Here is a 24,450-nt window from a genome sequence, read left to right as displayed (position 1 = left end):
GACAAACCTGAGAGAAACAAGAAATGGGGAAAGGATTCCCTATTTAATAAATGGTGCTGGGAAAATTGGCTAGCCATAAGTAGAAAGCTGAAACTGGATCCTTTCCTTACTCCTTATACGAAAATTAATTCAAGATGGATTAGAGACTTAAATGTTAGACCTAATACCATAAAAATCCTAGAGGAAAACCTAGGTAGTACCATTCAGGACATAGGCATGGGCAAAGACTTCATGTCTAAAACACCAAAAGCAACGGCAGCAAAAGCCAAAATTGACAAATGGGATCTCATTAAACTAAAGAGCTTCTGCACAGCAAAAGAAACTACCATCAGAGTGAACAGGCAACCTACAGAATGGGAGAAAATTTTTGCAATCTACTCATCTGACAAAGGGCTAATATCCAGAACCTACAAAGAACTCAAACAAATTTACAAGAAAAAAAAAACCACCCCATCCAAAAGTGGGCAAAGGATATGAACAGACATTTCTCAAAAGAAGACATTAATACAGCCAACAGACACATGAAAAAATGCTCATCATCACTGGCCATCAGAGAAATGCAAATCAAAACCACAATGAGATACCATCTCACACCAGTTAGAATGGCGATCATTAAAAAGTCAGGAAACAACAGGTGCTGGAGAGGATGTGGAGAAATAGGAACGCTTTTACACTGTTGGTGGGATTGTAAACTAGTTCAACCATTATGGAAAACAGTATGGCGATTCCTCAAGGATCTAGAACTAGATGTACCATATGACCCAGCCATCCCATTATTGGGTATATACCCAAAGGATTATAAATTATGCTGCTATAAAGACACATGCACACGTATGTTTATTGCAGCACTATTCACAATAGCAAAGACTTGGAATCAACCCAAATGTCCATCAGTGACAGATTGGATTAAGAAAATGTGGCACATATACACCATGGAATACTATGCAGCCATCAAAAAGGATGAGTTTGTGTCCTTTGTAGGAACATGGATGCAGCTGGAAACCATCATTCTTAGCAAACTATCACAAGAACAGAAAACCAAACACCGCATGTTCTCACTCATAGGTGGGAACTGAACAATGAGATCACTTGGACTCAGGAAGGGGAACATCACACACCGGGGCCTATCATGGGGAGGGGGGAGGGGGGAGGGATTGCACTGGGAGTTATACCTGATGTAAATGACGAGTTGATGGGTGCAGCACACCAACATGGCACAAGTATACATATGTAACAAACCTGCACGTTATGCACATGTACCCTACAACTTAAAGTATAATAATAATAAATAAATTAAAAAAAAAAAAAAAAAAAGAATCTTTTTGGGAGGCCGAGACGGGCAGATCACGAGGTCAGGAGATCGAGACCGTCCTGGCTAACACAGTGAAACCCCATCTCTACTAAAAAATACAAAAAAAAAAAAAAAAAAAAAAAAAAACTAGCCGGACAAAGTGGCAGGTGCCTGTAGTCCCAGCTACTCAGGAGGCTGAGGCAGGAGAATGTCATAAACCTAGGAGGAGGAGCTTGCAGTGAGTAGAGATCCGGCCACTGCACTCCAGCCTGGGCGACAGAGTGAGACTCCGTCTCAAAAAAAAAAAAAAAAAAAAAAAAAAGATTATTAAGAATCTGTCAAGAGCCACAGTTGAGGGTGTGAGGATACCGAACCAGAGCTGGAGCCACAGTTAAGAAATAGAATGTTCTCTGTTTTCTAGTTAGTGATTTCCATTGGCTAAACTTCATCAAAAGTGAAATGCAAGGAAGCCTGAATGATGATGCATACAGGTATCAGCTTCCCAGGGGACAGGACAGCAGATAATAGAAGTAAGGAGACTATCTTTGCTTTCTCTGAAGCCCCCCAGACCCCACCAGTGGCACTGCTTAAGACGCATATATACAAATGTATTATCACAACTATAATCCTTTGACCCTCAGCTTATCTCCCACAATTGCTGTGTTCAGCTCTATACAGGAAAATGATCACATGTACTGAATTTCCAGCTAAGAGTAAAAACTAGCGATCTCAAAGGGATTATATCCCAAAGAAGAGCAAAGTGCAGAAATGGAGTGATGACTCTGAAATTGACCAAGTTGCAGAAAAGTTTTCTTCTTTCTTTGCAATATTAGAATGCCGTTTATAGATCAGGGGATTAATAAAGTGTACTGTAAGTTTGTGTTTGGGTGGCAGTGTAGGGGTTGAGGGGTCAGGAGCAATATTATCTGGAATCATCAGTATTCTCTAGAGTATATGTATTTCCTTTGGCGTTATTGTAAAACTAGTTATCCCCAAAATAATGGTTACAGTTACAATGGAAAATCACTGAAGTGTGTAAAAAGCAGTGTGTCTGAAGCAATGCAAAGTTGTACAGTGCCAGCTAGTTCATGTCTACAGTCAAGAAAAGCACCTGCTGCAGATTCTGCGACAGTACTATGATCATTTGAGTTATTCTGACCTGTTCATATTTTGTAATTCTTAAATGTTGTATCTCGAAAATTGTGTTGCTTTACCCTATTGCGGAAGAACAAACCAAAATATATGCTGTACAATCTTCAGATGGAGCCTATTTGTGTATTTTTGAAAGGTGTCATGATTCTGACAATTCAACAGCTCTCCACATCCTGAGAATAGATTTGGTACAAATGCCTGTGACCTGTTAACTCCTCCAGATCATTTGTGAGCAAGGCTATGCCAGGACAAGCTGCATGAGCACCTATTCATGCTTACAGGGATGCTGATTTTTACTAGTTTTTGTAAACTGCAATTCAAACTGAGAACCCACATTAATTTTTCTTGTAAATATTTGCAAGCTGTTCCTTATATAATGGCTTCATCCACATTTGGATGTATATTTAGGCTTCTACCAACTTACACATGTTCACTTACCATACTGCAGTGAAATAAGTTTATTTAAAGTCAAAATTTGATGTAACAAAACAGGCATTAACTATCAAGTTAACTTATTTTAAAGGATAATGCCATGTATTACTAAAATTTGTGTGTGTGTGTGTGTGTGTGTGTGTGTGTGTGTGTCTTTGAATAAACACATAGTTGTTTGCTGGTTTTATTTAGTATAATGTATATTTTTGCCTTTCTCAGAAATTTTAACCTTGAAAATAAGGTGAGAATTGCCTTTCCTTTTATATTATAAAATAATTTTTGTAAAGTTGGTATTCTGTACTGCTTAAATATTTGCTAGAATTTATCAGTAAAATCATTTGGTCTTGACGTTTTTTATTGTTAGATTTATAACTACAAATTCAATTATTTAATAAATAGGTATATTTTTTGTTACCATTTCTTTTCCAATCAGCTTTGCAGTTTGTATTATTTAAAGACTTTCTAAATTTCGTCTAAGGAATTTCATTTATGCGCACATAATTGTTTATGATAATTCCTTATTACCCTTTAAGAGTTTTTTAACAAATATAGTTATGTCACTCTCATTCTTGAAGTTGATAAGTTAGGTCTTTCTTTTCTCTCAGTCCCCATCTCCCCACCCAAGCCTGAAGTTTATCAGGTTTGGGTTTTATTTTCTTTTTAAATATTTTGATGGTAATTTCATTAGTTTTAAAAAGATTTATTGAAATATAAGCCACACACTATACTTTCTACCCTTTTAAAGTATAAAATTCGGGTCTGTAATCCCAGCACTTTGAGAGGCCAAAGCGGGCAGATCACGAGGTCAGGAGATCAAGATCATCCTGGCTAACATGATGAAACCCCATCTCTACTGAAAATACAAAAAATTAGCTGAATGTGTTGGCGGGCGCCTGTAGTCCCAGCTACTGGGGAGGCTGAGTCAGGAGAATGGCGTGAAGCCAGGAGGTGGAGCTTGCAGTGAGCCGAGATCGCGCCACTGCACTCCAGCCTGGGCGACAGAGCGAGACTAAGTCTCAAAAAAAAAAAAGGTGTAAAATTCAGTAGCGTTTAGTGTATTCAGAGATATGTGCAAACATCACCACAGTTGACTTTGGAACATTTCATTATCGGTGAGATAGGAATGTCCCTCTTTCATAGTTCTGCTCTGACTCCACTTTTTCTTGTACTTTTATTTATTTATTATTATTATTATTTTTTGAGACGGAGTCTGGCTCTGTCGCCCAGGCTGGAGTGCAGTGGCAAGAACTCGGCTCACTGCAAGATCCTCCTCCCGGGTTCACGCGATTCTCCTGCCTCAGCTTCCCGAGCAGCTGGGACTACAGGCGCCCACCACCACGCCCAACTAATTTTTTGTATTTTTAGTAGAGACGGGGTTTCACCATGTTAGCTAGGATGGTCTCGATCTCCTGACCTCGTGATCCGCCCATCTCGGCCTCCCAAAGTGCTGGGATTACAGACTTGAGCCACCACACCCGGCCTTCTGATACTATTGTTATATATATTGCATCTATGAATGGTACAAACTCAACAATGCATTGTTGTAATTATTAGTTTATATAATTGTGTGACTTTTAAAGAATTTGAAGGCAAAGAATGAGTATATATTTATAGATTTTGTTATAATAACCTCTTTATTTTATGATTTTTAGTCATCTTCATCTGTTCCTGGAAATTCAAGTTATCATCTAGAGAATTTTGTTAACCCAATACGGCTTTGTTCCTACCCAGTTTCTTGGTGCTGCTAATGGAAAATGTATTACATTTCTATATGCTATACATTCATCAGCACATTATATTCATTTTTCTCTAGCATTGTTTTTTAAATCAGTTGAGAAAGAAGAAAAAATACTACACATATATACATATACCTGTATATTATATATATATAAAATATGCATATATATATGAATACTAGGTCTTTTTCAAATCAACCCGACATTCTGAAACTTTTAATTATTATGTTCAAACTAAGCTGACAGTTTTAAATATGTTTGTATTCAAAAGTAGCTAGCCTTTCTTATTGTTTCATTGACTCTTTGTTTAATCATTTTCTTTCTTCTCTGCGTTTAAATGGGCATTATTTCCTGTTTCATTTTTTCTATTGCCTATGTGCTACTCATTTCTCCTGTGCTTTAAAATATGCATTTAAAAATGATCTGAGTCCCTTTTGAATAATATTATATGGCTTCATGTGTAAGGCAACATGTTTCCAATTTCTTCATCTCTTCTCTGTGGAATCATGGCCGTACATTCCACTTTGATATCTTCTATAAACATACCGTGCAAGGTTACCATTATTATATTGCTTTAAACACTCAGTCATCTTTAAAAAATTAACAATAACAAAAATTAATTTATTTACCTCCATTTATTCCATTTTCAATGCTCTGTATTTCTTTGTCTATTTCTAAGTTTCTGACCTATATCAGAATCTCCATGCAAAAAACTTTCTGAATATTTCTTATAGAATAGATTGGGCTGGCTGCAGTGAATTTTTTGTTTTTGATTGATAAATTGTATTTCATGTTTACTTCATATTTTTAGGCTTTTTTCTTTTGTAATTTTTTTTAAATTGAAGTATAATTGACAAATACAAATTATATGTATTTTTAGTATACAACATGATGTTTTGATAAATGTATGTATTGTGAAATACTTACCAAATTCAACCTAATCAACATATCTATCACCTTACATTGTTATCTCTTATTTTTGTGGTGAGAACATTTAAAATCTACTGTCTTAGCAATTTCCAGGCATGCGATATAATCTTATTAATTATAGTAAGCAGAGGCTTTCAATTTCTCTAGTGATAGCTTATGTTGATCTCTGACTTTGACTTTGATTTCTGATCTTTTCTTTTTGTCTCCAGAGAGCCTATTCTTGCCGGTTTCCCAGCTGTGTGATTCTGTTATTTTTACTCAACCCTGGTATGGTAGGGGGAATGTGGGAAATGGGTGTTTTTTAATGTTCCGGTTAACCTCAGTCTCGAGAAGGAACGGTGAACACTGGCTGAGTGGCCTGCCTTCCACATCCATCCGGACAGAGTGCTGGGCCTGGACTGCTTTCCGTTCCCACTCACATTGGTAGTCTCTAGCTTCCCTCCCCTTGCCTTCCACACCTATTTCCCTTCCTCAGCTTCAGTGGGTTTCCACTAGTGCTCTCGTGCTACAGGTTTTTTGTTTCTTGTTTGTTTTTACCAACTCCCTTTAAATTAGGTTTTGTTTTCACTGTATAGGAGATCAGGGAGATGAGCCTGGGTGTTTAGAGAGGGATGGTAGGGCTCTCCCTTTCGCAGCTGCACAAGGGAAGCTTTCTTAGGATACTCCCCCATCTTCCTGTGAGTGCCTGGGAGGGCTCCTGGAAGAAAAGCCTACAAGAGACTGTGAACACTCCTATTTCTGCAACCTCTGGGAGTTCCTAGTCTCATGCAAACCCACATTCAGCCTTTACAATTCATAAACATTCTCCTCTAGATAGTACTGAGTTTGGCAATGCCTGTCCCAGGTAAGCAATGGATCTAGTCCTATTTCTCCCCATAGCCATGTCTCTTTCTCTAGAACTGTGGAAAGTTGTTTTCCCTTTGACCTTAGTTCTATAATGCTTTCAAGGAAAATTTAATTTTCAGTTTATCTAGTTTTTCTCTAGATTTAAGCATGAAGGTCATGCGCTGTCCAATTCTCCACATCATCAGGCCAACACTGGAATTAAGAAAATGTTTAAGAGGAAAAACAAGTACCCAAGAAACTACCAAGTGTGGTATCACTTGTGATTTTGAGACGGAGCGAGTGAGACAGAGAGTGAGACAGAATACAGCTAACTTTATATTGAAATTATATGTACTATATAGGCTAGATAAACCCTGAAAAGATACAAAAGAAAACTGTTTTTGAAAACCATGCCTGGAAGATACACCAGAAAACGGCAAAAACGTTAAGAACTGTTGAATAAGGAGAGACGTAGAATTGAGATGTCTCTTTAATAACTTCGTCTAGTTTTTTAAACTATGTGAATGTCTTGCCTAAACAAATAAATGAACTAGCTTTTAAAATAATATGATAAAGACTTAATAGCAGTAATGTATTTTGCTAAAGATTATGCTTTTGTATAAGTACTGGCTGATAAATTAAGGCACACTATTTACTTGGGTTAACGATCAACATTGAAAATAATAAATGTGGCTGGGCGCAGTGACTCATGCCTGTAATACCAGCATTTTGGTAGGTCAAGGCAGGTGGATCACCTGGGGTCGGGAGTTCGAGACCAGCCTGGCCAGCAAGGTCAAACCCTGTCTCTACTAAAAAAACAAAAAAAACAAAAACAAAACAAAAACATTAGCCAGGCATGGTGGCACATGCCTGTAGTCCCAGCTACTTGGGAGGCTGAGGCAGGAGAATTGCTTGAACCTGGGAAGCAGAGTTTATAGTGAGCCCAGATGGTGCCAACTGTACTCCAGCCTGGGTGACAGAGCAAGGCTCTGTCTCAAAAAAAAAAAAGAAAAGAAAAGAATATATGTAAGACCACGTTTTTGTAGCAGACTGAAACATTTCTCATATTAGAAGAATTTTTGACTTTATCATCAGGTTCCCTTTTTGGCTTGCATTATTAGTATTGCTTATAATTCATGTAAATTAAATTCATAGAAATTTAATGAATTTCCTTAAAAAATTAAGGAAATTTTATAACATTTAATTTGATGAGGGATAGTTTTGATAAAACTACATTATTTCATAATTAACAATACATTTATAAGTTACTCTATGGCAAAATGTGTTAAAAGTTAAGTATATACAAGTACTACTTTCATTCTTTCATACTATTCTTAAAATATTCTATGTATAATGATAACCCACGAATATCCTGTCATCCTTAGTAATCCATCTATTTAATATAAATGAGGCTAAATTTCTTATAATCTACTAATAAGTATTAAAAAGAGAAATGTTAAAGTCTGACATTTTGAATCTAAATTTTTAAGACTTTTAAGAAAATTTGTCTATGTATCCTCATCATTTATCTCCCACTTACAAGTGATAACATGCAGTATTTGGTTTTCTGTTCCTGGGTTTATTTTCTAAGGATAGTGGCCTCCAGCTGCATCTACATTCTTGCAAAGGATATGATCTCATTCTTTTTTTATTGCTGTGTAGTATTCCATGGTATATATGTGCAACATTTTCTTGATAGGCATTTAGGTGGATTCCATGTCTTTGCTACTGTGAATAGTGCTGCAATGAATATATGTGTGCATGTGTGTTTATAGTAGAATAATTTATATTCCTTTGGGTATATACCCAGTAATGAGATTGCTGGGTCGAATGGTTTTTCTGTCTTTAGGTCTTTGAGAAATCACCACACTGTCTTCCACATGGCTGAACTAATTTACACTCCCACCAACAGTGTATAAGTATTCCTTTCTCTCTGCAACCTCGCCAGCACCTACTATTTTTGACTTTTTAATAATAACCATTCTGACTTGTGTGAGATGGCATCTTACTGTGGTTTTGAATATACTTTAAGTTGCAGTTAGTTTACATACTAAGTTAAGTTGTAGTTCACTACATATAGAGGCCACTTTAGGTCAAATTCAATTGAATTTAACAACCACTACATAACGTAAGGTGACTACTTTAAATCTAGTAGTTACATAATGTAAGCTATCTACTTTAAATCAAGTAGAGAATATAGATCAGCATACAAAAAAAGACTAATATGAGGAAATCCTGATTTAACTGAAAATGAAGGAAGGCAAGTCAGCACAATATAGGTGCCGTTACTTATTCAAATGATGTTGATTTTATCTTCCTGGTTCAGAGGCTTCAAAAAGCACACTTTAAAAAATTAAAAATTGGGCCGGGCGCGGTGGCTCAAGCCTGTAATCCCAGCACTTTGGGAGGCCGAGGCGGGCGGATCACAAGGTCAGGAGATCGAGACCACAGTGAAACCCCGTCTCTACTAAAAATACAAAAAATTAGCCGGGCGCGGTGGCGGGCGCCTGTAGTCCTAGCTACTCAGGAGGCTGAGGCAGGAGAATGGCGGGAACCCGGGAGGCGGAGCTTGCAGTGAGCCGAGATCGCGCCACTGCACTCCAGCCTGGGCAACAGCGTGAGACTCCGTCTCAAAAAAAAAAAAAAAAAAAAAAAAAAAAAAATTAAAAATTGGAGAGCAATAATAAAGTAAAAAATAATAAAACTTCCTTCCTTCACAAAAATTTGTGTTTTATTTAACTTTTTACCATTTTATGCATTCTATTTTTGAGAGTCTTTCCTCTCACTGAAGTTTAGTACAAGTACCTGGAGCCTAAATAATGTTAAACAACTTGAAACCTCTTTATTTCATTTCAAACAGTAATGCAGGTGACTTGAGTTGTTTAGAGATTTTCTAATCTCTTCTAAAGAAAATAGATTGGATTTTTTGCCGACTGAGCCTCCTGAGACATTCATTACACATAGGGTGTTCTCTGATGAATTTTTTGAATTGTCTTACTTTTATTTCATCTTGAAAAATCACTTTCAAGAGGCTGTTTGGGGGCCCTGTGATCTTGATTCTGTCTGTCGTAAATCAATTTTCAGTAATGCTGTTGAGAAACCTTCGCACACATCATGTTCCCCAAAGTATAGAATACCTTCTCAGAAAAATAGAATTAATTGAGAAATATCCTCCACGTTGTCACAGTTGCATTGCTTAATAAGATGAGCCCCTTTCTCTGGAGAATCGGCAGCTTTCTGACATTCCCTGGGTTTATGTTACCTGAGTTAAATCTATTGCTGGAAATGAAGCATAGCAATTTTATCAGGAAAATTACATTTCAAATAAAGAAATCTATTGCATTACATGTTGTTTTTGCTCTGTGCTACTTGATTGATAGATAATTCTAACACAGCATATACCACATTTGTGCTTAAGCAGTGTTAGTTGATCTTTATAAAAAAATCAAGCTACATGGAACATAGAGGATCCTGGCAATATGAGTCTTCTATGAATAAAAATTTTGCTTGTCCACATTACAAATTGAGTGATCAATTTTTCTTTTGCATCAAATTTTCCAATAGAGACTATGAACTGTGCATTCAACAATTAACTATGCACAAATATAAAACCTGCTTTCTTTTAGTAACTGGAGCACTATTCTTTGACATAAAAGCACAAGCTCATTCTTTCTTGTCAGAAGTAAGAAAAATTAAAATAATAAGAAAACGTAGGTATAGTGTTTTATTTATTCATTTATTTTCTGGCCTGACTCAAATTATTATATTCACAGTCACGATTTGGTTCAAAGTAACTTCAACAAGATGTCCTTTCTCTCTTCAACTGTCTTTTTGCTCCTTTTCGTCCAGGTCCTAAATTTAATTTCACTGGCCTATCGGAATTTTTTTATACGGCAAAAGAGGTAAGGATGGGGATTGTGTTATGTGAATAAGTGTTCTGTGTGGGAAATCCATGAGGAGAGAAGAAAAGACACACACACAATACCTTTAAGAGTAAACAATCTTTATCCCATGTAAATGGCAATGCAGGTATAATAAGCAAATTATATAATAATATATAATATGTAGATTGATATAATAAGCAAATTGCAATGGGAAGGGGAGAAGGGAAAAGATATTTACACTCACCAGACTACGGAGGATTCACCATCAGACCGGGAAGCAACAGCCTGGGCTCCAGAGTCGGCCACTTGTCCATTTACAGATGAAGAGAGGTGTCATGAAGCTTTGGCGCAGTCTGGGACCCTGTCTCTTTTTGTAACGAGTTGTTTGGCATGAGGTCCAGTTACGAAGGCGCTTCATGACTCGGCTCAAGGAACACAAAAAGTCAACTTGTTTTTTGTGATTGTCTATCGCTTTTCAATATCTAACACATAGGAATAGGTTGAAATAGAGATTTCTCCGAAACAGCACTGGAGGAACGCCTCAAGGGGTTCACACAACCTGTTCTGGGACTTGGTAACCATTGTTTGTGTCCATGTTCAACTGAATTCAAATCTAATATTTAACTTTTCCTCCACATTAAGATAGTGCAGATGATCACGGATCACTTCCTCTGTGTGATACAACTCTTGTGTGATTGCTGATGTTAGTGATAAGTAAATCTTAGCTCTTGTTTCTTCAATGACAACTAGAATTCTGGGGCTGAGTTGAGCTCCCCATCAACCTCCTGGTGAGATACCGCCTCACATCTGTTATTGTTAATAGAATAGTTACTATCAAAATGGCAAAAGGTGAGTGTTGGCAAATGTAAAGAAAGCAGAAGGCGTGTGCACTGTTGGTAGAAACGTAAATTGGTGCAGCCATGATGCCCAATAGTATAGAATTCTTCAAAAATTAAAAACAACTACCATACGGTCTAGCAGTCTCACTTCTGGGTAACCATCCGAGGGAAATAAAATCAGTGTGTCAAAGAGAGATCTGCACTCTATGTTTATCGAAGCACTATTCACAACTGCCGAGTTATGTAACCAACCTTAGTGTGTTGATGGATGATGAATGGATAAAGAAAATATGGTACGCGCATACATATATGTGTGTATATATATACAGTCACATGCCACATAATGATGTTTCTGTTAACAATGAACTGCTTATATGATGGTGGTCCCATCAGATCATAATGAAGCTGAAAAATTCCTATGGCCTAGGAACCTCATAGTTGTCTTAACATCAGAACAAAGCACATTGCTCCTGTGTCTGTGGAGAAGCTGATATAAACAACCTACTACAGGCCTACCAGTCATAAAAAGCATATAACATACATTACATAACACTTAATAATGGTAACAAATGACTGTGTTACTGGTTTGTGTATTGAATATACTATAACTTTTTTGTTGTTGTTTTAGAGTATACTCCTTCTACTTTAAAAAAAAAAATGATTAATGGTAAAACAATCTCAGGCAAGTCCCTTGGAGGTATTCCAAAAGAAGGCATTGTTAGCATAGGAGATGACAGCTCCATGCCTGTTATTGTCCCTGAAGACCTTCCAGTGAGACAAGCGCTGGAGGTGGAAGGCTGATGATCCTGACCTGTATTGGCCTAGGCTCCTGTGTATATTTGTGCCTTAGTTTTCACTAAAAAAAAGCTTAAAAAGAGAAATTTAAAATTTAAAAATATGAAAAGCGTATAAAATAGGGATACAAAGAAAGAAAAATATTATTACACAGCTGTAAAATATTTTTGTTTTAAGCTAAGTATTAAAGACTCAAAAAGTCAAAAACTATTAAAACGTTTATAACGTAAAAAGTCAAAGTAAGCTAAGTTTAAATTATCACTAAAGAAAATGTTTAAAAGCAAATGTAGTGTAGCCTAAATGTACAATGCTTATGATGTCTATAATGGTGTACGGTAATGTCCTAGACCTTCACATTCACTCACCACTCACTCATGGACTCACTCAGAGTCAACTTCCAGTCCTCCAAGCTCCATTCAAGGTAAGTTATCTACACAAGTGTACTATTTTTATCTTTTATACTTTATTTTTACTGTACTTTTTCTACTTTTATATGTTGGGATACGTTAATACTTACCATTGTGTTATAATTGCCTATAGTATTTGATACAATGACATGCTGTCCAGGTTAGCAGCCTAGGAGCTATAGAATATACCACATAGCCTAGGGGTTTAGTAGGCTAGAGATTTGGGTTAGTACACTTTATGATTTCTGTACAATGACGAAATTTCCTAACTATACTTTTCTCTGAACATATCCCTGTCATTAAGTTATGTATAATTGTTATATATATACACACACACACACACACATATATTTACACAGGCACAATGGAATACTATTCAGCCTTAAAACTGAAAAGAAGAAAATACTGTCATTTGTAACAATATGGATGAACCCGGAGGACATTATGCTAAATGAAATAAAATAGGCACAAAAAAGAAATACTGCACTATCTCACTTGTATGTAGGATTTGAAAAATTTGAACCCCTAGAAACAGAGTTTAAAATGGTAGTTGCCAGGGGCTGGCAGAGGATGGGATGAGGAGGTGTTGGTCAAAGAATATAAATGTTGGACACAGTAAATAAGTTCTGGAGATGTGTTGTACAGCGTGGTGACTATAGTTAATGAGAATATATTGTAGTCTTGAAAACTGCTGAGAGAGTAGATCTTAAATGTTCTGACCACAAAAAATAATAATTATATGAGGTGAGGGATATGTTAATTATCTTAATTTAATTATTTCACAATTTGTACTTACATATATCCAAACATCATGTTGTACACTGTAAATGTATATTATTTTAATTTCTCAGTTATACCTTAATAGAACTGGGGGAAAAGAAATGAAAAATGTACATATTAAAATAAAAATTAAATTAATGGTTAAATACCATATTAAATATAGCTTAAAAGAGAATTGTCGATCTGGAAGAGAGACAGAAATAATTACTCAGTATGTAACTTAAGTACTTAGATCTGCGGCCTTCTAGACCTTGAGTGGAGAACCCAGTCATGCAGTGCCTGGACTTCTGACCCACAGAAACTGGGAGCTAATAAATTTATACCGTTTTAAGCTGGTAAATTTGTGGTAATGTGTTATGCATCAATAGAAAATAAATACATTGTACCCGTTTACATTATACAGTGACTTAAATATCAAAAAAAAAAAAAATGACCTTGAAAGCTGGCAGAGAGAAGACATGTGTAGGTAACATTGATGTTAGACTCCTTATCAACAATAAAGGATTCCTGAAGAGAGTAAAATGACATCTGAAATTGCTGAAAAAATAATAATTTGAAACCTAGAATTTTACATAGAACATGACTTTCTTACAAGAATGAAAGCCAAAAAGAAGTAAACATCTTCAGTTAAACTCAGATCAGAGAGCATTTTTATTCATCAACTTTCAGTTCTGTAATTTTAAAAGACGCATTCTTGAAAGAAGGTTAATAGTCCCAGCAGTATGATCTTAAATTAAAAAAACAAACAAATAAATTGATAAACATAAAGTTAAATCTAAACAAAGATGTGTTAAGATAATTACAACAAAATAATATTGAATTTACAGGATAAAAAGAACAGAACTAAACTGTACAACTAGCCACGTGTTCCCGGGAAAGGGTTAGGAAAGGTAAAGCTTTTGAGGGAGAGGCAGAGAGAGAGAGAAAGAGAGACAATGAAAATAGGCAATCTTTACTGAATGTCTAATATGTACCAGACACTATGCATACCTTTTACACATTTTATTAAATACTCAACACAGTCCTATTAATAGTACTATTATTATATTATTCTCATTTTAAAGAAGACAGCAAAAAAGTGAAACAATTTTTCAAGTTTACCCAGTAAATGAATGGCTGAGGTGGAATTCAGAATTGCGCAGTTTGATCACAAACACTAAGCTTTTGATCCTTAAGTATTGTGACATCTCAGGAAGGCATTTTAAAATGTAACTCAAAACCTTACATAAGAACTTTTTTTGTCATTGGGAGAGAATAAAACTCATTCTCAGTGGAAGTATGGAAAGAAAGAAATGGCAATACCTTTTTAAAAAGTATTAAGTGTAACTAAACCAGCCGTTTAATTTTTTAATCACTTGGACTTTTAAATACTTACTTGTACTAGATAAAACCAAATATTTAGTGGAAGTCACTATGACGTCATTGTACAGAGCACAGTCATTGTCAATGTGGAAATGTATTTCAGCTTTATCATACCATATTTAAGTGATGTTGGTTCTTTCTGAGTACATAAATATTTTTAATGGGGTGAAGTATGTCTTATCTCACAGAAGGGTTTTCTTATATGTGACTAGACATTTTTCTCTCATTCTTTTTAGGATTCTCTCTGGTTTTAATTTTGACTTTTTTTTTTTTTTTTTGGCAGAGTCTTGCTCAGTTGCCCAGGCTGGAGTGCAGGGACGCGATCTCGGCTCACTGCAAACTCTGCCTCCTGGGTTCACGCCATTCTCCTGCCTCAGCCTCCCAAGTAGATGGGACAACAGGTGCCCACCACCATGCCCAGCTAATTTTTTTGTGTGTTTTTAGTAGAGACGGGGTTTCACCCTGTTAACCAGGATGGTCTCGAGCTCGTAACCTCATAATCCTCCTGCCTTGGCCTCCCAAAGTGCTGGGATTACAGACTTGAGCCACCACGCCCGGCCCATTTTGACATTTTGACTAATTATGTGTCAGGGGAAACAATGGTGTTTCTATTTGGGGGTCTCTGAGCTTCCTGCACCTGGATGTCTAAATCTCTTGCTAGATTTAAAAAGTTTTCAGCTATCATTTTGTTAAATACCTTTTCTATGCCATTGGTCTTCTCTTCATCTTCTGGAACACCCAAATTTGGAATACTTTCTAACTTTATGGTGTCCCGTATAATACATAGGCTTTCTTCATTCTTTTTATTTATTTTCTTTATTTTTATTTTTATTTTTATTTTTTGTCAGACTGGACTATTTCCAAAGACCTGTCTTCAAGTTCTGAAATTCTTTCTTCTGCATGATTTAGTTTATTGTTGAAGCTCTTGATTGTACTTTTTATTTGATTCATTAAATTCTTCCTTTGCAGGATACCTGTTTGATTCTTCTTCATGATATCTTTCTATTCCTTTGATAAATTTCTTATTCATATCCTGAGCTGCTTTTCTGATTTCTTTGTATTATCTGTGTTCTCTTATATCTCACTGAGCTTCCTTAATATCATTAATTTAAATTCATTTTTCACCATTTCATAATTTTGTTTTTCATTGGAATCTGTTGCTGGAGAATTATTGTTTCTTTGGAGGTGTCATCTGTCCTTCCTTTTTTATATTTCTTTCATCCTTACGTTGATATCTGTGCATGTGGTATAACTATTGCTTCTTCCAGTTTTGGGGGTTGTCACAGGGGAAGATTTTTTCCCGTGGATGTATCTATGCTGTTGGTTGGGTAGGGCGCCTTGGCTTTGGTTCTGGGTGTGTGAAGTCATGTAGTCTCCATTTGATACTTCTCAGCTGTAAACAGTGACAGTAGTGTTTGTGATTTCCTCAGTGGCTTAAGCTATAGTTATTAGTGGAGGCCATGGTGAGGCTTTGCTCCAGTTAGTTTGCTTTTGTGCTGGTAGCAGCAGTGGTGACCTGGGCAGGAGGGTGAGTCTTCAGACCCCTAAGCAATATGCATGGCATGTGCAATGTCAGTAGCTGGACAACCCTCAGGTTCCCAGGAAGTATGCACTGGTGTTAGTGGTGGCTGCAACCAGCTGGACAGGCTTCTACGTGGAGATTGTGCAGGTAGGTGCTGGCAGCAGTGGTGGGAGCAGGTTGGATGGGCCTGTCCTCAGGCTCGTTAGAGGGATGCACAGTTGCCAGTCATGGTGGGCAGGTCAGAGATATTCCCAGACCTGACAGCATGCTTGAGCACTGCCAGAAGGTTTTCTGGGCCTGTTGGTAGATTCCCTGGTGCACAGACATGCACTGTGGTGTCCAAAAACATTGATCAATTCCCAGGTCCCCAAGGTGGCAGTCTTCGGCACTAGGGGAACAGTGCCTAAGGACAGGACTGCCCATAGTGCCTAGTGTTCATGGGCATAGGTTATGGTGAACAAGAATGGGACAATTTCCAGGGTCCTGGGCAACACGCTTGGGCACACAGGGAGGGCTCAGTGCTAGATCACATGGGCCTGTCAGTCTTCAGGCCTGCAGGTCATGCACAAGGACTCAGGCTATGGTGGGCAGGGTGGGACAATCATCAGTCCCTAAGCGGTGAGCTCTGCTGGTCAGACGGCTGTGGCCGTGTGCAAGAGTTCACAGCGGGAATGTGGACCACCAGGGGTCGCTCACTTACCATTTTCCCTCACTGGGAAGCCTCTCTGGGATCCCAGCTGCTCCTGGCCAGGCCCTCTGCCTTTCCTCTTTCTCCTTCAGTGCCTTAGGTGTTTCCTATCCCTTCTTTGCTGAGCTCCAGCATTCTCTCTTAGATGCTCTAGTCAAAGCGTGATTATCTACACTGGCTATTTTGTTTCTTCTTTGTGGAGAAGGGGAGTGTCCTGTGCTTCTGGTCAGCCATCTTTCAGTCTCCCTGTAAACATTAATTTTGATCACTAGTAAATACAAAATGTGTTAAATGTCTCCATTCCAGAAGCATACTTCAGGTTCGCATATGAGGTATGGAACGTCCACCTTTTCCTGGTTACTTCTTAGATGTGGCATCTTGTGCATACGGACTGCAGGGAAAAATGTTTTCTCCCTAGAGAAAAAGATTCTTCTAATTTTGGATTCAGTGTGAAGTCAAGGCTTACTTTTGACATGTGCAAACTTTATTATTAATATTATTAAATATTTTGGTTTTCACTGACAGCAGGGCAGTGAGGATGCAGAAAATCAGAGAAACTTAGATGCAAAAAATAACAGAAGTCACTGCCTGTAGAGACTTCGACATCAATAATAAAACAGACTAAAAGTTGATCTGCTCTTATTATTACTATGTGTCAGGACTTACAGCAATGCCAGTGATAATGTACTTGTCCCTACCGAGGCAAGCTGTTCTCACCAACCTCGCCCTGAGTTGCTCTGTGAATGGATGAGAGGCATGATCAATATAATGCATTCAGATTTGGCCATCTTGTCATTCTTTCAGATTAATGTCAACAAAATGACAGCAGATTAAAATGTACAATAAAATACAAGAAGAAAAAGAAAGAAGTAAAATTATGATGTAATTATTTAAATTGTAAATAAATACAAGTATGCTTTCTTTAGAAAAAAAAATTCTATGGCCCAAAATGAAAATTACAGTTACTGCCCTGTGGAATCAAAGCATCTAACTGAGGATGACGGCTTCTTGTATTGAGGCTGCTGTAAAATAGCTAAATATTCAGACGACTCAAAAATTGTACTATTTCTTTGTGTTCTACTGGCATGTGTTTATAATGCAAAGTATTACTTTATTTAAAAAATGTAAACATATGTGTTGCTCTTTTATTGTTCATTCTGCAAATGGTTATTTTTATTTTCTAGCTGCTTGGAATATTTTCAAGAATCTCTATTATTTTAGGTACTTTACGAATATTTTGGAAACTGGAATAAACTGCTGAAAGCCTGCGGCATCTGGGTGCTGTCTGAAGAGGGATTCCAAGATGAAGAATTTGCATGGGTATTTTAAATTAATTACCTTCTAAACTGTAATTAAAAGGCATCACTTATCATTTGAAGAGCAGATGGCAAAAAATATATACATGCATCCTTTATACAGCTACACTCAACCAGAACAGGGAATCCCAGAGACTGAAGTTAGAAATTATCAGCACTTTTGAATTGGCCATTTCAAAATACTTAAAAGACTCTTCAGTGTTTACCTTCTTTATTTTTCTTCTTCTTTTTTTTTTTTCTTTTCTTGAGATAGAGTTTTGCTGTATCACTCAGGCTAGAGTGCAGTGGCACCATCTCAGCTCACTGTCACCTACACCTCCTGGGTTCAAGCAATTCTCCTGCCTGAGCCTCCCAAGAAGCTGGGATTCCAGGCATGTGCCACCATGCCCAGCTAATTTGTGTATTTTTAGTAGAGGAAGAGTTCTGCTATGTTGACCAAGCTGGTCTCGAACTCAAGTGATCTGGCAGCCTTGGCCTCCCAGAGTGCTGGTGTTACAGGCATGAGCCCAGCCTATAATGCTTGACTTCTTAAGAGAAACAGAAATCATGTAACTCATCATAGTATGTTGTTGGTTTTGAATGGCATATATCTTACTAAATTCTGTGCACAAACATTATTTTTACTGTTATATTTAAAAAACATAACTGCTCCTAGACAAGGATTTTATATGTACATTCAATTTGAATCAGAAAAAAAAAACTTTTTTAAATTTTAGGTCACTGTAGTAACTTCAGTGATATTAAGTTATTTTAGTAGAGGAATAGATTTATAAATTATTTGTTATTTTATTTATCTCATCACTCCTCTATTATATAATTCTATTAATTAGAATTTTTCTTTCTCTTTTAAAATTGTTTTCAATCAATATGTTTTTATATTTATTCATTTTGCATTTCCTTTTGTTTTCTTGTGCTTTATTTTCATATACAGCTTTTAAATCTCTTTTCCTGAGATGATGGTGGATCAGGAGAAAGAGGATAAATAGAGCTTAAACAAGTTTAATCACTTATTTTTTTAAACAAGTTTAAAAACTTTTTAAAGAAAATTTTATTACACATTGACAATTTATAGTTTTTTATATTTATGGATTGCAAAGTAATATGATTTGTGACTCCAACATGAAATAATTAAATCAAGCTAATTAATATATTCATCACCTCAAATACTTATCATTTTCGGTGATGAGAACATTTGAAATTTACTCTCTTAGCAATTTTGAAATGTACTGTATTATTAACAATATTCACCATGCTGTGCAATAGATAAGTTTAATCACTTCGTAAAGAAAAAAAAAAAGATATCCTCTAAAGTACTTCTACAGTATAAAATTACTAAAACAAAAAATACAAATAAAGAAAACACAACAATAAACAATATTTTTCTTTTGTGATATACATCAGTTTTTTAATTTTAATACCTTTCTTATGCAGTAGGTAAACATCAGAAATGAATATTTCATTGCACGCAATGTATTTTCTTTCTTTGTTTTAGTTTCCTGGTGATAATCCATGATCTCTTCTTAGAGACCTACTTGTAATTAAAACTCTTATTGCTTGCTATATGCATTTTTTGCCTTCCAGAATAATGTTCTTTACCTGCTTGTGTTTCTATAACTTTGAGAACAGTTTTATGATTGTACTCATTTTAATAATGTTTTCTCATTCAAGTAGTACAACAAGTCAAAACTTGTTTTGATTCCTCATAAAAGACAGAAAACAAATAAAAGTATATTACAGATTTAATTATTCAACTTTTGAATTAAAGCTTCTATTTTTATTTTCTTTTTATATGAAGACTTGAAAATAATATTACTAAGTAATTATAGTCTTTACACACTGCATACATGTGTAAATTGTGTATTGCTGATTTATTATTTTAAAATACATTGCAAAATGTGTTGAAGATAAAACTTGTTTTTAATCAATGAATTCCATTATAGACAATGGCCAATAGATTTTCACAGTTGGGTGAGGTGCACAGCCTTCTAATGATATCCCAGGAGGAAACGTTCCCAGTGGGATGTATTTAGCTAACCCAAATCTTCCCTCTCTTGCTTGCATTTCTCAGGCAGAAAGTACTGATAGTGCAACACGCAGAAACAAGGAAGAAATGTCCAGAACAACCCGGGCTGTGTCCTCATTTTCTTAGAATAAGATGTTCTATGGCGCTTGCCCTTAGTGAGCCCGGTGGCACCTTATAGTGACTGGAGTGCTTTCAGTGTCCCTCAGCTGAGGTGCAACATGGGAAGCATGCAATGAGATTCTCTTATTCCCTTGGCAGCTTTCTCGGGAAACCAGCTCGCCATGGGTTCTACGCTTCCAGTTATCTGTGCGGCCTACCCTTGAGTAATATATCATCTTTGCCTGACGTGTGTGGACATTCTGTAGCATCAAACTCATGCACTTGGTAGACAACCTCTGCGTATAGTAAGGCGGTAAAACCAGCCTGTGAGGTGCAGTGCTATCTCAAAGGATCATAACTCCTGGCTGTTTAAATTATTCTCAGTTCATCTCATATTTGGATGAAGTTAGAGACAGCTGACTATTTCAGAATTGCAGCTACCAGACATCTGTTAAACCTAAATCTTTATTTCAAAGTCTTAATAAATATAAATCTGTTTCTCTAGTTGGGATTGTAATAGATGGCCAGAGAACAGACATTTGTTAGAGGCTTACAGTGTACCAAATCTTAAGCTGGATGTTTCCTTGCATTGTTTAATTTATCTTAAAAACTTTCTGAAAAAAATGCATACATCTCATATTTACAAAAGATGGAGATGAGGTAGGCATTAAGAAATCTCATTCCTACTTTGCTATTTGAAGTAGTAGTATATAAGAAAGTCAAATGCCTTTAATCACAATTTTTGTTGCATTTGATAGGATAATGCAAATATTTTTATAATTGACGCAATTTTTAAAAGATTCATGCTGGAACAACGATTATAGTGCATAGGAAATAGTCTGGTCAGTCTTTTAAAGGTCATAAAGTCTCTGACATAGGGAAGTGTCCTACCATTAGATGAACTGGGTAAATAAAATGAACTGATCACCACTAGTTGTTTTTCTCTTTTAAAATGCCGATAAAATAACAGGAAACCACAGAAAGTTACAAACTTCTGATGAACAAAACTATCAGGCAAAGGACCACACAAGCAATTTCAATTTAATTTTAGATAGTGGTAATTAGATTTAAAAGTAGTGAGTACTGTGCCAGGCAGTCAAAAAAGTAGCCTACAATGTTTCTAAAGTGTGATGCAGCTCAGAAAGAAGCTGATTTTACCTGCAGAAATCTAGAATCTAAACAGTCATGGATGCAAAATATGACTGAGGAGAAATAAAACAAGGAGCTCAATTCAAAGGGATTAACTGAAACTTTTCATGGGAGAGTTTACTTTCCTGTCTCTGAGATTCACACACCACATGGTATCCCAGCATTAGCCCCCAGGCTGCTACCTTAAAGGTTCATCTAGGAGAATGTGCAGGTCCCAGGGGAAGGTGATGAGCACTGGCATTTGGCCTCCTTCTGTTAACCTTGGCTTCTAGTCCTATTCCACTAATGCAAAGATGAACAAGAAATGAGCACAGCAGCATACCCACAGCTGCCAGCATTTCATTTCCTCATTCTTAGATATGAATGGAGAACAAAATATCCTCTCAACATCTTATTTAAGCCGTCGCAATGAAAAATTGCCCCAGAACACAGGTAATACAAGTGACCAAAAAGAATGTAGAACAAAAGCAAAATACATAAAGACATTCTAATGTGTATGCCCAGAGAAATTTAAGAGATACGGCATCCACTTTTGAAATAAAAGAAAATTCATGTAATAAACCAAAGATATGGAAAATTATAAATAAATATCTAAATTAAATTAAAAGATTTTCAAGGAGTTTAGAAAACACAATCACAGACTGTTCCCAAAACACCAAATAAAATCAGAGATGTAAGAAAATGTGAAAGATAAGAGACAAACAGTATTGATAAATGACGCCAAATATCCAAATAAAATGAGTTCAAGAAAGATAAAATATGATACGTAAAAATAAAATTCTAGCGGTAGCTCACGGCTGTGGTCCCAGCACTTTGGGGGGCCAAGACGGGTGGATCACGAGGTTAGGAGATCAAGACCATCCTGGCTAGCACTGTGAAACCCCGTCTCTACTAAAAATACAAAAAAAAAAAAAAAAAAAAATTGGCCCGGCGTGGTGGCGGTTGCCTGTAGTCCCAGCTGCACGGGAGGCTGAGGCAGGAGAATGGCGTGAACCCTGGAGGCAGAGCTTGCAGTGAGCTGAGATGGCGCCATTGCACTCCAGCCTGGACAATAGAGCAAGACTTCATCTCAAAAAATAAATAAATAAATAAATAAATAAATAAAATAAAATTCTAAGCCCCCAATCAACTGAACAGACCATCTTTTGTCCAAGGGGAGCCCATAGATACCCCACCCCCACCAAGAAAGAAAAGTGAGTTCCAGCCCTGACAGGACAAAGGGCCGAATAGTACAGGACAAAGGGCCTCGTTGTACCCTTCTCTACTGCCATTATTAGTTCTGTTTTTTCACCTAAGGGCTAAACAGAAGCCAACCCCTTGAAAAAGATTCCACTACGAGTATCAACCAGCCTTTCGTGGTTGGGCACTGACACTGCCCTTCCCTTTCTGTGATTGGGAACAACAACTGATCAGTATTTCTTCCCAGTAAGAGACCAGGGGTCAGGAAGTGGTTCTGGCAGTCAGTTCACAGAGCACAGAGACTGCACCCAAAGGGCTTTCCTGTGCTCTGCTTCAGCTTTACAAGTGAACAGACTAATAGTAATTCATTTAAATGTTAAGACTCTGTCCCCACGGTGAACATGGGTTTCCTATTGCATACATGTTAGCCTACTATGCACGTGCACGCCACCCCCTATTCATAGCACCTCCTATAATCTGTTGAATATGTAAACTTAGTAGCTACCTCAGTCAACATAAATTCCTGTTCACTTCGCCTCTCCCTTGAAGCGCTTGCTTTTCAGTTTCAGTTGGAGGCTCCACTTCCTGCTTTGATGCTAAGATACCCACTTTTAGAAATAAAATGCTTCTTTCTAAATTTATAGATTTGTGACTTTTTAATTCGGCTGTTGATAAAAACAGTCAAACTCTGTAAAATATTTAAAGAGGTTTATTCTGAGCCAAATGTGAGCGACCAAGGCCCAAGGCAAAGTCTCAGGAGGTCCTGAGGTGATTAGCTTAGAGGTTTTTTTTTCTTTTTTTTTTTTTTTTTGAGACAGAGTCTTGCTCTGTCACCCAGGCTGGAGTGCAGTGGTGCGATCTTGGCTCACTGCAAGCTCTGCCTCCTGGGTTCATGCCATTCTCCTGCCTCAGTCTCCCGAGTAGCTGGGACCACAGGTGCCTGCCATCACGCCCGGCTAATGTTTTGTATTTTTAGTAGAGACGGAGTTTCACCGTGTTAGCCAAGATGGTCTCAATCTACTTACCTCGTGAGGGTTACAGTTTGGTTTTATATGTTTTAGGAAGACATACGCTATTAATCAATACATGTGAGTGTACATTGGTTCAGCCTGGAAAGGCAGGACAATGTGAAGTGGAGGCTTCCAGGTTGGAGGGGGATTCAAAGATTTTCTGATTGGTTGAAAGAATTAAGTTATTATCTAAAGAGCTGCAATCAATAGAAAGTAGTGTCTGGGTTAAGATAAGGGGTGTGGAGACCAACATTTTTGTTATATAGATGAAGTCTCACAGGTGGCCACTCTTAGTTTCAAGTACTAAAGTTTCAAATACTAAATGTTATATGAATCATGTTATGTATTACCATGTGAATTATGATATGAATCATCATGAGCACTGAGACCAATTGACAAGTAGTGTTTGATGATGGTAGACTAGGTGATTTTGCTCTTGTAATCACCTGATAGGCATTTTGTGCCCACTGTACAGGCAAAGTCAGTTAACTGAGACCGTGGCATTGTGGTAGAGAAAGAGTTTAATTGACAGGAAGCTGGCCGTGTGGGAGCTATCATTCAAATCCACCTCCCCAAAGGTTCAGAGCTTAGGGGAGCAAAGTTTTCTATTTAGAGCAAATGTTTCCTATTCAGATATTTAAAGGGTGCCAGACTCTCCAGAAGTGAGCTAGTAATAAGTGAAGGAGATTCTCAACAGAATGCAAATTTCCCCCACAAGAGACAGCTGTGCAGGGTCATTCCAAAATATGTCAAAGATACATATTTTGGTGTAAATACTTTGATTTCCTTCAGGGTCTGATATCTGTCATGTGATGTTCTACTGGAATCAGGTTGAAATTTGGTATCTTATTACTACAAAGAGTCTGTTTTGTCGGTCTGAAGATCTCTATTTCAATGCTAGTGCTGGTCAGTTGTGCCTGAACGCCTAAGAGAAGAGGGTATAATGAGACATGTCTGGCCTCCATTTCTGTCATAGCCTGAACTAGATTTTAAGGTTCCTTTGGGTCCTCTTGCCCAAGATGGGGATCCAT

The sequence above is a fragment of the Macaca fascicularis genome, chromosome 5 (assembly GCF_037993035.2).
Source record: "Macaca fascicularis isolate 582-1 chromosome 5, T2T-MFA8v1.1".
NCBI lineage: Eukaryota > Metazoa > Chordata > Mammalia > Primates > Cercopithecidae > Macaca > Macaca fascicularis.
This window is presented reverse-complemented; position numbering follows the sequence as displayed.